Raw genomic sequence first — 10,799 nt, forward strand, 5'->3', positions numbered from 1 at the left:
TTTAAAACAATAAATGCAAAGTACGGCGATTGTTAGTGTGAATCAGATAAGTAGATACGGAGATGGGACATTGTTTGGATACGGTTACTTATGCGGCTGTTAACTTTTATTTGATTCACATAGTATTTATAATTGGATACGCTCTGAAATTGCTTTGTTAGGACCGATATTCGATTTTAATTTTTATAAAACTTATAGAACTTGTTATACATTTTCAAAAAGCTTTTTTAGAGCTTCAAAATAATAAAATAAAAATCGTTTACATTGCTTAAAAAAATATTTGCATAGTGGCCAAGTGCGAGTTGTTGGATGTAATTTGTCGTCAAACCTTTTCCGTTATACACCATGCCAGTAAATTCAGCAGCTATATTAACAAATTGCAGATGAATCGAAATATAAATAAGTTTTGCACATTCGATTTATTTACTCAATACATTACGATCGCGATAAATATAACATTGCAGACTTTCTTAACGAATCATATTATACCATAATGTAAACAAACGTTTCACCAATCAACTGATCATTATCATTCATTTCATCGAACTAATTCCAACGAAGATTCGCTTAAGAAAAATCTTGATAAAGGCGTCAAAAGTCCGAGTGAAGTTCCAATTATTATTAAAATCTCTCGATAAAATCGAGTTAATGAAGAACGGTATTCGATATCTCGATCAACGCGTACCAGTTCCAATTGATTTTATTCCTTTGAAGCGAGTCGATCGAATCACTGATACGATTTGCGGGAGCGATTTGCTTTTTCAGGGGATATTCAATATCGGTTAACGGAAAAGTATCGAAAATTGTACGATACGCTCTTTTTGCAATGGAATATGTAGGTACTCCAATATTATTTGGTAGGTACCAATACGTTATCTTTTTGTGTTTTTTCTTCAAATCTTATTTCTGTATTGAATATATTGTAGTAGATATCGTAATCACATTTTTCTTATTTATGTGCCTTATCTTTTAATATTACTATCTAATGATTACATACATATTGCATGCATTTCAAATCAATATCTAAATGCATTAATGGATGTTTATATAATTTTCAAACACATTATAAGCGTTATTGTAATTAAAAAAATTCAGACCACAGCTAATTCACAAAAGTTGCTCCACCAATCATTCCTTATACCTACTGCACATATTATAATGAAACAGTCTCGTAAATATTTCAAAAATATCGCTACAAAATACATCAACAAACAAGATAGCAGTTTGCGATGAATAAACACGTATTAAATCAGAAGTTATCGATTTTCATACATTTCGCTATAACCAACAGTTGCTCTAACTGTATACCATTGAATGAAATGATTAACCTTCGCAGAGGGCGCTTGACCGAAATTCTATTTTGATTTATACAGGGTGTGTATTGAATATTCAATTAGAAAGTATGTAGCGGATACTTGTTAAAAGAACAGAAAATTGTGATAAATCTATATATGTATATATATAAAAATGAAACCCGTTTTCCTTGGTCACGACATCACGCGTGAACGGTTGGACCGATTTTGATAATTCTTTTTTTATTATATTCCTTGAGTACGAGGATAGTTCTCATGTAGAGAAAACGTAAATATGTACCACGGGTGAAGCCGGGGCGGACCGCTAGTATAATATAATATTTATAATTATCAACATTTTGGAAACTGAGATAGGTAATAAAATATATTATATAATATAGTGTATGAAATAATAACCCCCAAACTAGTGGTGGTTTAATAAACTACAAAGACGAATCCTTAGATAAAGCTAACTTCAATGAAAAAATGTATTATAATATGTTATACAACTGACCAGCTTTGCTTAAATTGGCACAAAATATTATAACTTTAACACTAGAGCGCTCGCGCCTAAAATTTTCCTTGAGTGCACGCGTGGGTCACATATGTCACCCAATACGACGCACTTTTTTTTTCATAAAAATCGTAGTTAAAAAAGTAAACGAAGTACTTATTTATGAATCAACTTTATTTTTAAGTGATGAAACAAAAAAAATATCAATATTTTCTCATTTTACTTAAATTATGAGCTAAACATTAAACTCTGTGAAAAGTAACTAATTTATTACTTATTGTGATCAATCAGTTTTTTTTACTATGGACACTACAAATTTGGTAAAAATAATCATCTAATTATAAAGTTTAAGAATAAGTTGTTCTTATCCAATAAAATTTTATTTTCAACTAGGTTTCCGCCCGCGGCTTCGCTCGCGCAGTCAAAGAAAACCCGCATAGTTCCCGCTCCCGTGGGATTTCCGGGATTGCGTCATTTTCCCGGGATAAAAAGTAGCCTATGTCCTTCCTCGGGTATCAAAATATCTCCATACCAAATTTCATAAAAATTGGTTCAGTAGTTTAGGCGTGATTGAGTAACAGACAGACAGACAGAGTTACTTTCGCATTTATAATATTATAGTATGGATAAAAAATAAGTATGTCCTAGCACTCGAATATGAGTATTTTATTTCGATTTTAGTTACCCATATATTAATAATTTCTTAAAAGTATAAATTGATCATAAGAGCAGTAAAAAATAAAAGCGGTATACTTGATTTTCACTCGTAATTGTATGATTTCAAAAACTTCCTAGAACGCTCGCGCGGGGGACATGCGTCACCCATGTACTTTTATATATTCGCAGAGTACACTTCGTTGCGCCAAGGAAGCTGACACGATGCTAAAATGTCCGGTGATTGGTAGTCGGGGAATACCTGAGACAACAACACTCAAGCACGATTGTTTAAAAAAATATTTAGCAATATATAGCACTGGGTGACCTATGTCCCCCGCGCGTGCGCTCTAGTGTTAAACGCTCTATAAAACACAATATTATGTACTACACTCTATACAAAGCTTCATATAATACATCCACAACGCAAATAATTAAATTAAATCATATTCCATTCAACTTTTAAATTCAAACATTAAATGTAAAAATTACATAGCAAACTACTGTTCACGTTCCTTGTCAATTTACGCACGGAACGTGTATTTGCGAACACCCTGTATCATTTGATACCAATGTCAACATTGAACTTGTCAAGGGTACGAGAATATGACATAAATTTAATGTTATTGTCAACCCCACTGAACGGAATGAAATAAAGACCATATGTACGCCGGCTCATATTACTGTGAGGTTACTGATGCTAATTCTCAAGAACTCTAAGGTATAAGCGACAGCGGATAATGTAGCATGAGATTAGGATACAATGAAATAAAAGAAAACATCTTTATTTGCATAAATGTGGTTTTACAAGTTATTATTCTGATTTGTACACATTCACCAATAATCATCACATCACATCAGCCTATCCCCGTCCACTGCTGGACGTAGGCCTCTCCCAGATCGCGCCAGTTTTCTCTTTCTTCGGCATACCGCATCCACCCAATGCCGGCCACCTTCTTCAAGTCGTCAGTCCATCGCGCCGCAGGGCGTCCTACACTGCGCTTGCCTGTACGTGGTCTCCATTCGAGCACATGCCGACTCCATCGACCGTCTGTTCTCCTACAGACATGGCCAGCCCACCGCCACCGCAAAATAAGCACCAATAATATTGACATGCAAAATATATAAACACAGTTCCACATATTATTATGTAGTTGTAAGTAGACGTGTATATAACGTATATTTCATTTGTCTTTGCCAACCTTCTGGGTTTGATCCTCGTTTTTATTCCAAGTAAAGATAATGTTTACAGTAAAATTAATAAAACACATATACCTACTATTTACCACTGAATAAATTTTACTCGACGCTGTTATTCTAATTATTATACTTACATATATTTTATAAAATACCTAAAATGACTTTTTAAACTTGTTTAAAATGAAATTATAATTATATACGTAACATTCTTTTAAACACGTAACACATTTTATTTATATTTTCACATAAAATTCGACCAATACATTATAATTTCTATTCCTTCAACATCTATATCATTCGTTATAAAAATAAAAAAATTCAAACCACAAAAGCTCATAACTTAAACCAACTCTCAACAAAGCTCAGAACTGTGTAGCTCAAATGTTTCGTAAACTGAATCACGGTGACAGTTCATTGTGGTAGTAATTAAGGGAGCATTGTTCATTTTATTGTACATTTTATGATGTACACTTGTGGAGTTATCAACTGTTGATAAAAACAATAAAAAATTGTTCTATTAAACGACGTTTATGCATATGGTATATGTATAGTTTTAGAAGAAAAGGACTTAATCTTAAATGATTTCAACATACAGATCTATTGCAAACATTTTTAATACGAAATTGCTTAAAATTTAAGCTTTTTGAAGTGAAACTTCTTTATCGGGGTTGGACAAAAATTTAGTGTAACATTTAAGCGTTACGCCGTACGCGTGACATTTTTGCGTTACGCCGTACCCGTGACATTTTTGCGTTACGCCGTACGCGTGACATTTTTGCGTTACGCCATACTCGTGACATTTTTAAGGTCATAGAGAAGTTTCACTTCTTACGTGTGTACTCTAGTACACGCATACATTTTTTTATTTTATAAATAACTAGAAACACGAACATTATCATTTGTCGCATTATTTTCTAAACTCTACTTTCGTGTTATACTCTAACAACCAAGAAACGATTACATCGACGAACGACGTTCCTTTCAATTAGATAACATAATTTAAGATAATGACACACAAACTATTATTGTCGATCATTAACAAGCATTTACCTGCAAAATAGAAGCAATAATGTAAGAAGGTTGTAATGATTATTATTTATTTATAACGATACATAGTTAGGCACGTACTGATTCTACGATGTTATTCTTAGAACTACAAATAAGTAAACGAATGTAACAATCTAACAAGAGGGTAAATAATATGTCATTGTGTATTAAGTTTTACTTCCGTTAACAATTACACATAATCATTGCGTCCGCAAAATATATGGCTAAATTTCTGTTCAAAAAACTTTATAGGTGTGTGTTATTTTATTTAAAATCATGCTAATTTCATTCGCTATTTTTGACGATAAAACTTTAAATAATCACTGTATTAGCAGTTAGAAATCGCTTATTTGCTTTCTTATATGTTGCCATTAGCAATAATATTAGAAAACACATTTACCGTTTAAAATTCAGAGCAGTATTGTTAATTCTACAAAACGCTAGCTATTATTTCGCTTTACTAGTACGTTCGCATCGTTCTAAATAGCGGTCTAATTCACCCCTCATACTTCCTTTTTCCGATTCGAAACGTGTTCAATCGATGTACCATTACATTCAGTAATCACACTCATGTTTGTCAATTTTCGAGTTCATTAAGGGACATTTTGACCAAACTGCCGCCAATTAAATTAACAATACGCTTTTCGTATAATAACGCTAATGGTGGACGTTGGTACAGAACGTTCTGGAATGTTTTAGATGTTATGTAGAATCGAAGCGATTGGTGGATTGGTAAAATTATTTGTAAACAACATTAATAATGCAATATCTGGGTTTCTTTGCAAAATTTCGATTATGCTATAGGCCGATAGACAAACTATGTTTTATTGGATAGTATAGATAGGAAAGATGATTTGAATTAAATGGTATTTTTTTAGGTAAACAAATATTCATTATGAATTAAATTAGAATTTGTTTATAATTATTAAATGGTAACACCACATCAGGTTCAGCAAAAAGAGCAAGAGCTTTAAATAATACAAAAGTAACAATATACAGTCCATAAAATTCGCATCTTTAAATTGTTTTCTCCATAGCCCCGCTTCCAGTCCGAACAACGAAAACACGTCAACTTAAAATACACACGTTAAAATTTAATATTTTACGTACTCGCACCGGAACTGAATTCACATTATAATAATTTACAGTACAATGAGCGATACAAAATAAACGGGGAACATTGTTAGAGCGGTTTCACACAGAAACTGGGTTTTAGTGAAACTGTTTTTAGTTCAGGCTCATTGCTGATATTTACTACAAGCTTGGCATTCTATTTATTTTAGCATTAGTAATAAAACAATAATTTTACTATACATCAAAATATTTCAACATTTCGATTATTGTGAAGGCTCATGAGGGGTGGTGATCGGTAAGATGGCGCTCGCTACAGCTAGGAGTTCGTTTGTCCGCTTTTTTTATAAAAAAAATATTACACAGAATCTGAAAAATCGAAAACGTACTATTTAGCTATTGATTTAATTTCAATTCATTGTTATCGATTGGTTAATATCGATTTAATTCTACTCTATTACAGAAAAACTTCACAATATAATTCTGTATTTTTAACTGAATATTAGGTGTATTAAAAGTTAAATATCACCCAATATTGAAGTTTATAAAACTGGTTTCACGTGCATTCTGTATGAAGAAGCTATAACGTTAAGTTCTATGAGAGAACCGTCAGCTGCATTGTTTGATTGTTTACGAAACTGTTAGTGTGTTCGGGAATTAATTTGCAATACAAATGAGGATTTTATAAATTAAAATGTAAAAATAACTGGTTTTATTAAAAAGATGAACTGTATTAAAAATATTGTTAAATCTGTATAGTCAATAATCTCATTGTCCAAAGCCATTCCTACAAATATCATATTTATAATGACGTGTCATTGTAAGCAAAGTATATCGTATTCAAAGTCGTTGACCTGTTTCTTTAATTTAATATTGTTTTATATCCTACTAGCAGTCCGTCCTGGCTATCCTCGTACTTCATGGAATATTATAAAAAAAGAATTAACGAAATCGATTCAGCCTTTCTCGAGTTTTACTAACACATTTAGCTATTCATTTTTATAATCTACATAATATATTAGATTTTCAGACAATTATTTTAAAATATAATTTTTATATAAAAAAATTCTAGCATTTACCTGACAAAGCAAGATCTGTTCATAAAATATTTATAGATACAGCGATAAAGTAATTCTCAACATCTACCGCAATCAAATTTTCTCCAACGACGGAAAAAGTTCAGGATCTAATATTATTTGACTTTTTATCGAATCAGAGGCTTAACAATAAGCCTCTTTACCTTTCCATAGCGGATCTGTTACCAAATAAAGTTTTATTAAAGAAAAGTTACCCGGCTCGAATGAGGCCAAACCGATTTTTAGCTGGATTCAAATAACACGTGATTTTGTTTGTACTTTGTGAAATTGGTAGTTTTCATTACGTATTCAATAGGATTGTAAAATTAATTAGTAATTCTAAGACGGCTTTTGAACAAAGGCGTGTATGGTATAGTTTACAATGTGGTATGTTTTTGTATTATACGATGGATTTCATGACTACTGAATAAGGAGTATAGTTGGTATCAATATTTAAGATAATACTTATTATGATGAAACATAATACTACAACAGTGTTGGGTTTTTATAGATACTAAAAAATATAGCCCTCTACTGAGTGGACTGGATTGTTTGTAAAATTATATTCCGACAATAAATAGATAGGTTTATTAAACTTAATACTAAAGATTTTCCTTGAAAGTTCCAATTACATACAAATCGATGTTTTACAATAATTCAAATCGCATACTAAATGCACACATTATTGAAAATGGTACACATATTATACTCTATAAGGATCGTTGGTGATGGGAGCTTTGTCTGGAATATCCTCGTGTAATTAATCTCTTCTGTTGATGCTGTAATATGTCAATCAGTTGGACATCGGGTTAATTATATACACCAACCTAGTGTTGACAGAAAATCTAGCCCTAAGCTAGATTTAAACTAGTATATAAGACAACAGCTAAGCAGACCTTTTCTATTGTACATCAAAACATTCAAGGCTTGGCTAGCAAATTATTAGAAATAGAATTGTTTTTAAATCATAATAGTATTAAGGTTTTTTGTGTAACAGAACATTGGCTTAAACAATGTCAGTTGTTAATAAATATTGATAATTATAAATTAAAAAGTATATACTTCAGGACATATGCTATTCATGGAGGTTCTCTTATTTTTGTACATAATAGTGTAAAATGCAAAGAACGAACTGACATTGTTAGTCTTTCTGTAGAACGGACCATTGAACTGTCCTGTGTTGAACTGGAGCGTTACATTATTGTTTGCGTTTATAGACCCCCTTCCAATGACTATAATATGTTTGAGACAGTCATGGAAGAAATATTAAAGCGTTTAAGTAGGAGTAAAAAAAAAGTTATAGTATGTGGTGATTTTAATATTGATATACTTTTACAAACACAAACGGCAACACGAATTGTTAATTTGTTTCAGTCATTTAATCTGTATAAACTTTTTAATGAACCCACACGAATTACACCTACTTCTGCAACCTGTATTGATAATATATACTGCGACTGCATCTGTTTAGAGAAAAATATTCTCAATACACTCACTTCGGATCACTGTGGCCAGAAAGTAGTTTTTGAATGGGATTGCTTACCTGAATTTAAAAGAATTAATGTTAGGCCTATAACTAAAAAAGGCATTAATAAATTTAGAGATAATATTAATAAAAACCTGCCCGTACTGAATGATCAATCCTGTCATAATAATCCTTGTGAAATGTTTAAAAATCTTTTTAATTTAGTTCATAATGAATTTGAAAAAATATTTAAAGTTAAATCTTTAAATATTACCAAGGATTTACCATTTAGTAAATGGGCGACACCTAGCATACATAGGTGTAGGATCGTTCTTTATGAGTTATATGGTATGAAGCAATATAATAAAGACCCATCTTTTCTTAGATATGTTAGAAATTACTCAAAAACTTTAAATTACTCAAAAATTGTTTGTTTTACTGCGAAGCGTTTGTATATCAGAGATAAAATACGCGACTCGGATAATAAAGTTAAAACAGTTTGGTCTATTATTAATGGTGAAATGGGTAAAAGCAAATCAAGTAATACCATAAAACTTGTACATAATGGCATGGTTATTGACAAAAATGCTGATGTTGCGCTTGCTTTTGAAGATTTCTTTAGTAGTGTCCCTGCTAGCATTACTAATAATTTAAACTCGTCTTCAGTACTTGCAGAGACCTTTTTGAGGGGCCATGTTGCGGGGTGCAGTACATTATTTCAATTGCGTCACGTAACTGCTAATGATATTGTTACAGCATTTAAGACACTTAATTTAAAAAACACTTGTGATCTTTGGGGAATGTCCGTAAATTTAGTTAATAATATAATAGAAAATATTGCAAACAATTTAGCTTTCATATTTAATAAGTGTTGTGACTATGGTACATTTCCTAATTTACTAAAGCTTAGTAAAGTTATACCTCTATTTAAGAAAGGCGATCAAGAAGACTGTAACAACTATAGACCTATCTCGATTTTACCAACATTAAGTAAGGTATTCGAAAAGTTAATATTAAACCAATTGACTAGTCACTTTGCTTCTAATAATTTGCTGCACACCAAACAGTTTGGTTTCACAAAGGGGCGCTCAACCACAGATGCTGGAGTTGCACTACTAACACATATATATAAGGCATGGGAAAACTCAAAAAATGCTTTGGGGATATTTTGTGACCTCTCCAAGGCATTTGACTGCGTTGAACATTGTACATTATTGCGTAAACTTAATCACTATGGGATTAAAGGACAAGCTCAGAACCTCATAGCCTCATACCTGCATGATAGGATACAAACTGTAGTTGTTAATGGAGAACGTTCTAGCGGTGCGTCAATTAACATTGGTGTTCCACAAGGATCTATTTTAGGACCCTTCTTGTTCTTGGTATATATCAATGATCTACCTTATTAATTACAGGATAGGTGTGAAATAGTTCTGTTTGCAGATGATACCTCATTAATATTCAATGTGGATAGGCATGACCCAAATGTTGACGAAGTGAACAGTACTCTTTTACACATATCCGACTGGTTTACTGCTAATAATTTATTATTAAATGCCAAAAAAACAACTTGTGTTGAATTTTTACTACCTAACGTTAAAAAGTTGAGCAGAAATATGACCTTGAAGGGGGAGGTATTACACCCTACAGAATCGACTGTATTTCTTGGGTTAACATTGGACGAGAAACTACAGTGGGGAGCCCATGTCAACACCGCTGCAGGTAAGCTCAGTTCAGCAGCATATGCAGTCCGAAAGGTAAGGCATCTCACCGATGAAGATACAGCTAGATTGGTTTATTTCAGCTACTTTCATAGTATTATGTCCTATGGAATTCTACTATGGGGCAGGGCAGCAGATATAGAAACTATATTTATCTTACAGAAAAGAGCCATTCGCTCTATATATAATTTACGTTCACTAAGAGATCTCTTTAAGAATACTGGTATCCTTACTGTACCATCACAGTATATATTTAATAATATTTTGCATGTACACAAAAATGCCGACGTACACACAAGAGTAGGAGATAGACACTGTTATGGCACAAGGAACAGAAATAGAATTGAAATGCCATTTTTCCGATTAGCTAAAGTTAAAAATTCATTTATGGGTCAAGGTATACGCTTTTACAATAGAATTCCTCATAATATTAAAGAGTTTGGTAGTGCTAAATTTAAAACTTATGTAAAAAATATATTAGTTCAGAGAGCCTATTATAGCATTAAGGAATATATGGAAGATGAAAATCCATGGAGGGTTGTCGCGTAAGAACCACAGGACAGTTCTTTGGCATATTATGATATATTATGTAGTTAGATTTAAGTTACAGATTACCTATGTAATATTGACAATATGATTTTAAAAGAGCAACTATGGAGTTTCTTGCCGGTTCTTCTCCATAGATACTGCTTTCCGAATCGGTGGTAAATGTTAAAAATACTTATGTAATGACGATTCGAAAGTGCTACTAAAAGTAGT

This window comes from Colias philodice, chromosome 14 (genome assembly GCF_061535455.1).
Source record: "Colias philodice isolate Cphi_HAF_F1 chromosome 14, ilColPhil1 Martin Lab GWU primary, whole genome shotgun sequence".
In the NCBI taxonomy this organism is placed as follows: Eukaryota; Metazoa; Arthropoda; class Insecta; order Lepidoptera; family Pieridae; genus Colias; species Colias philodice.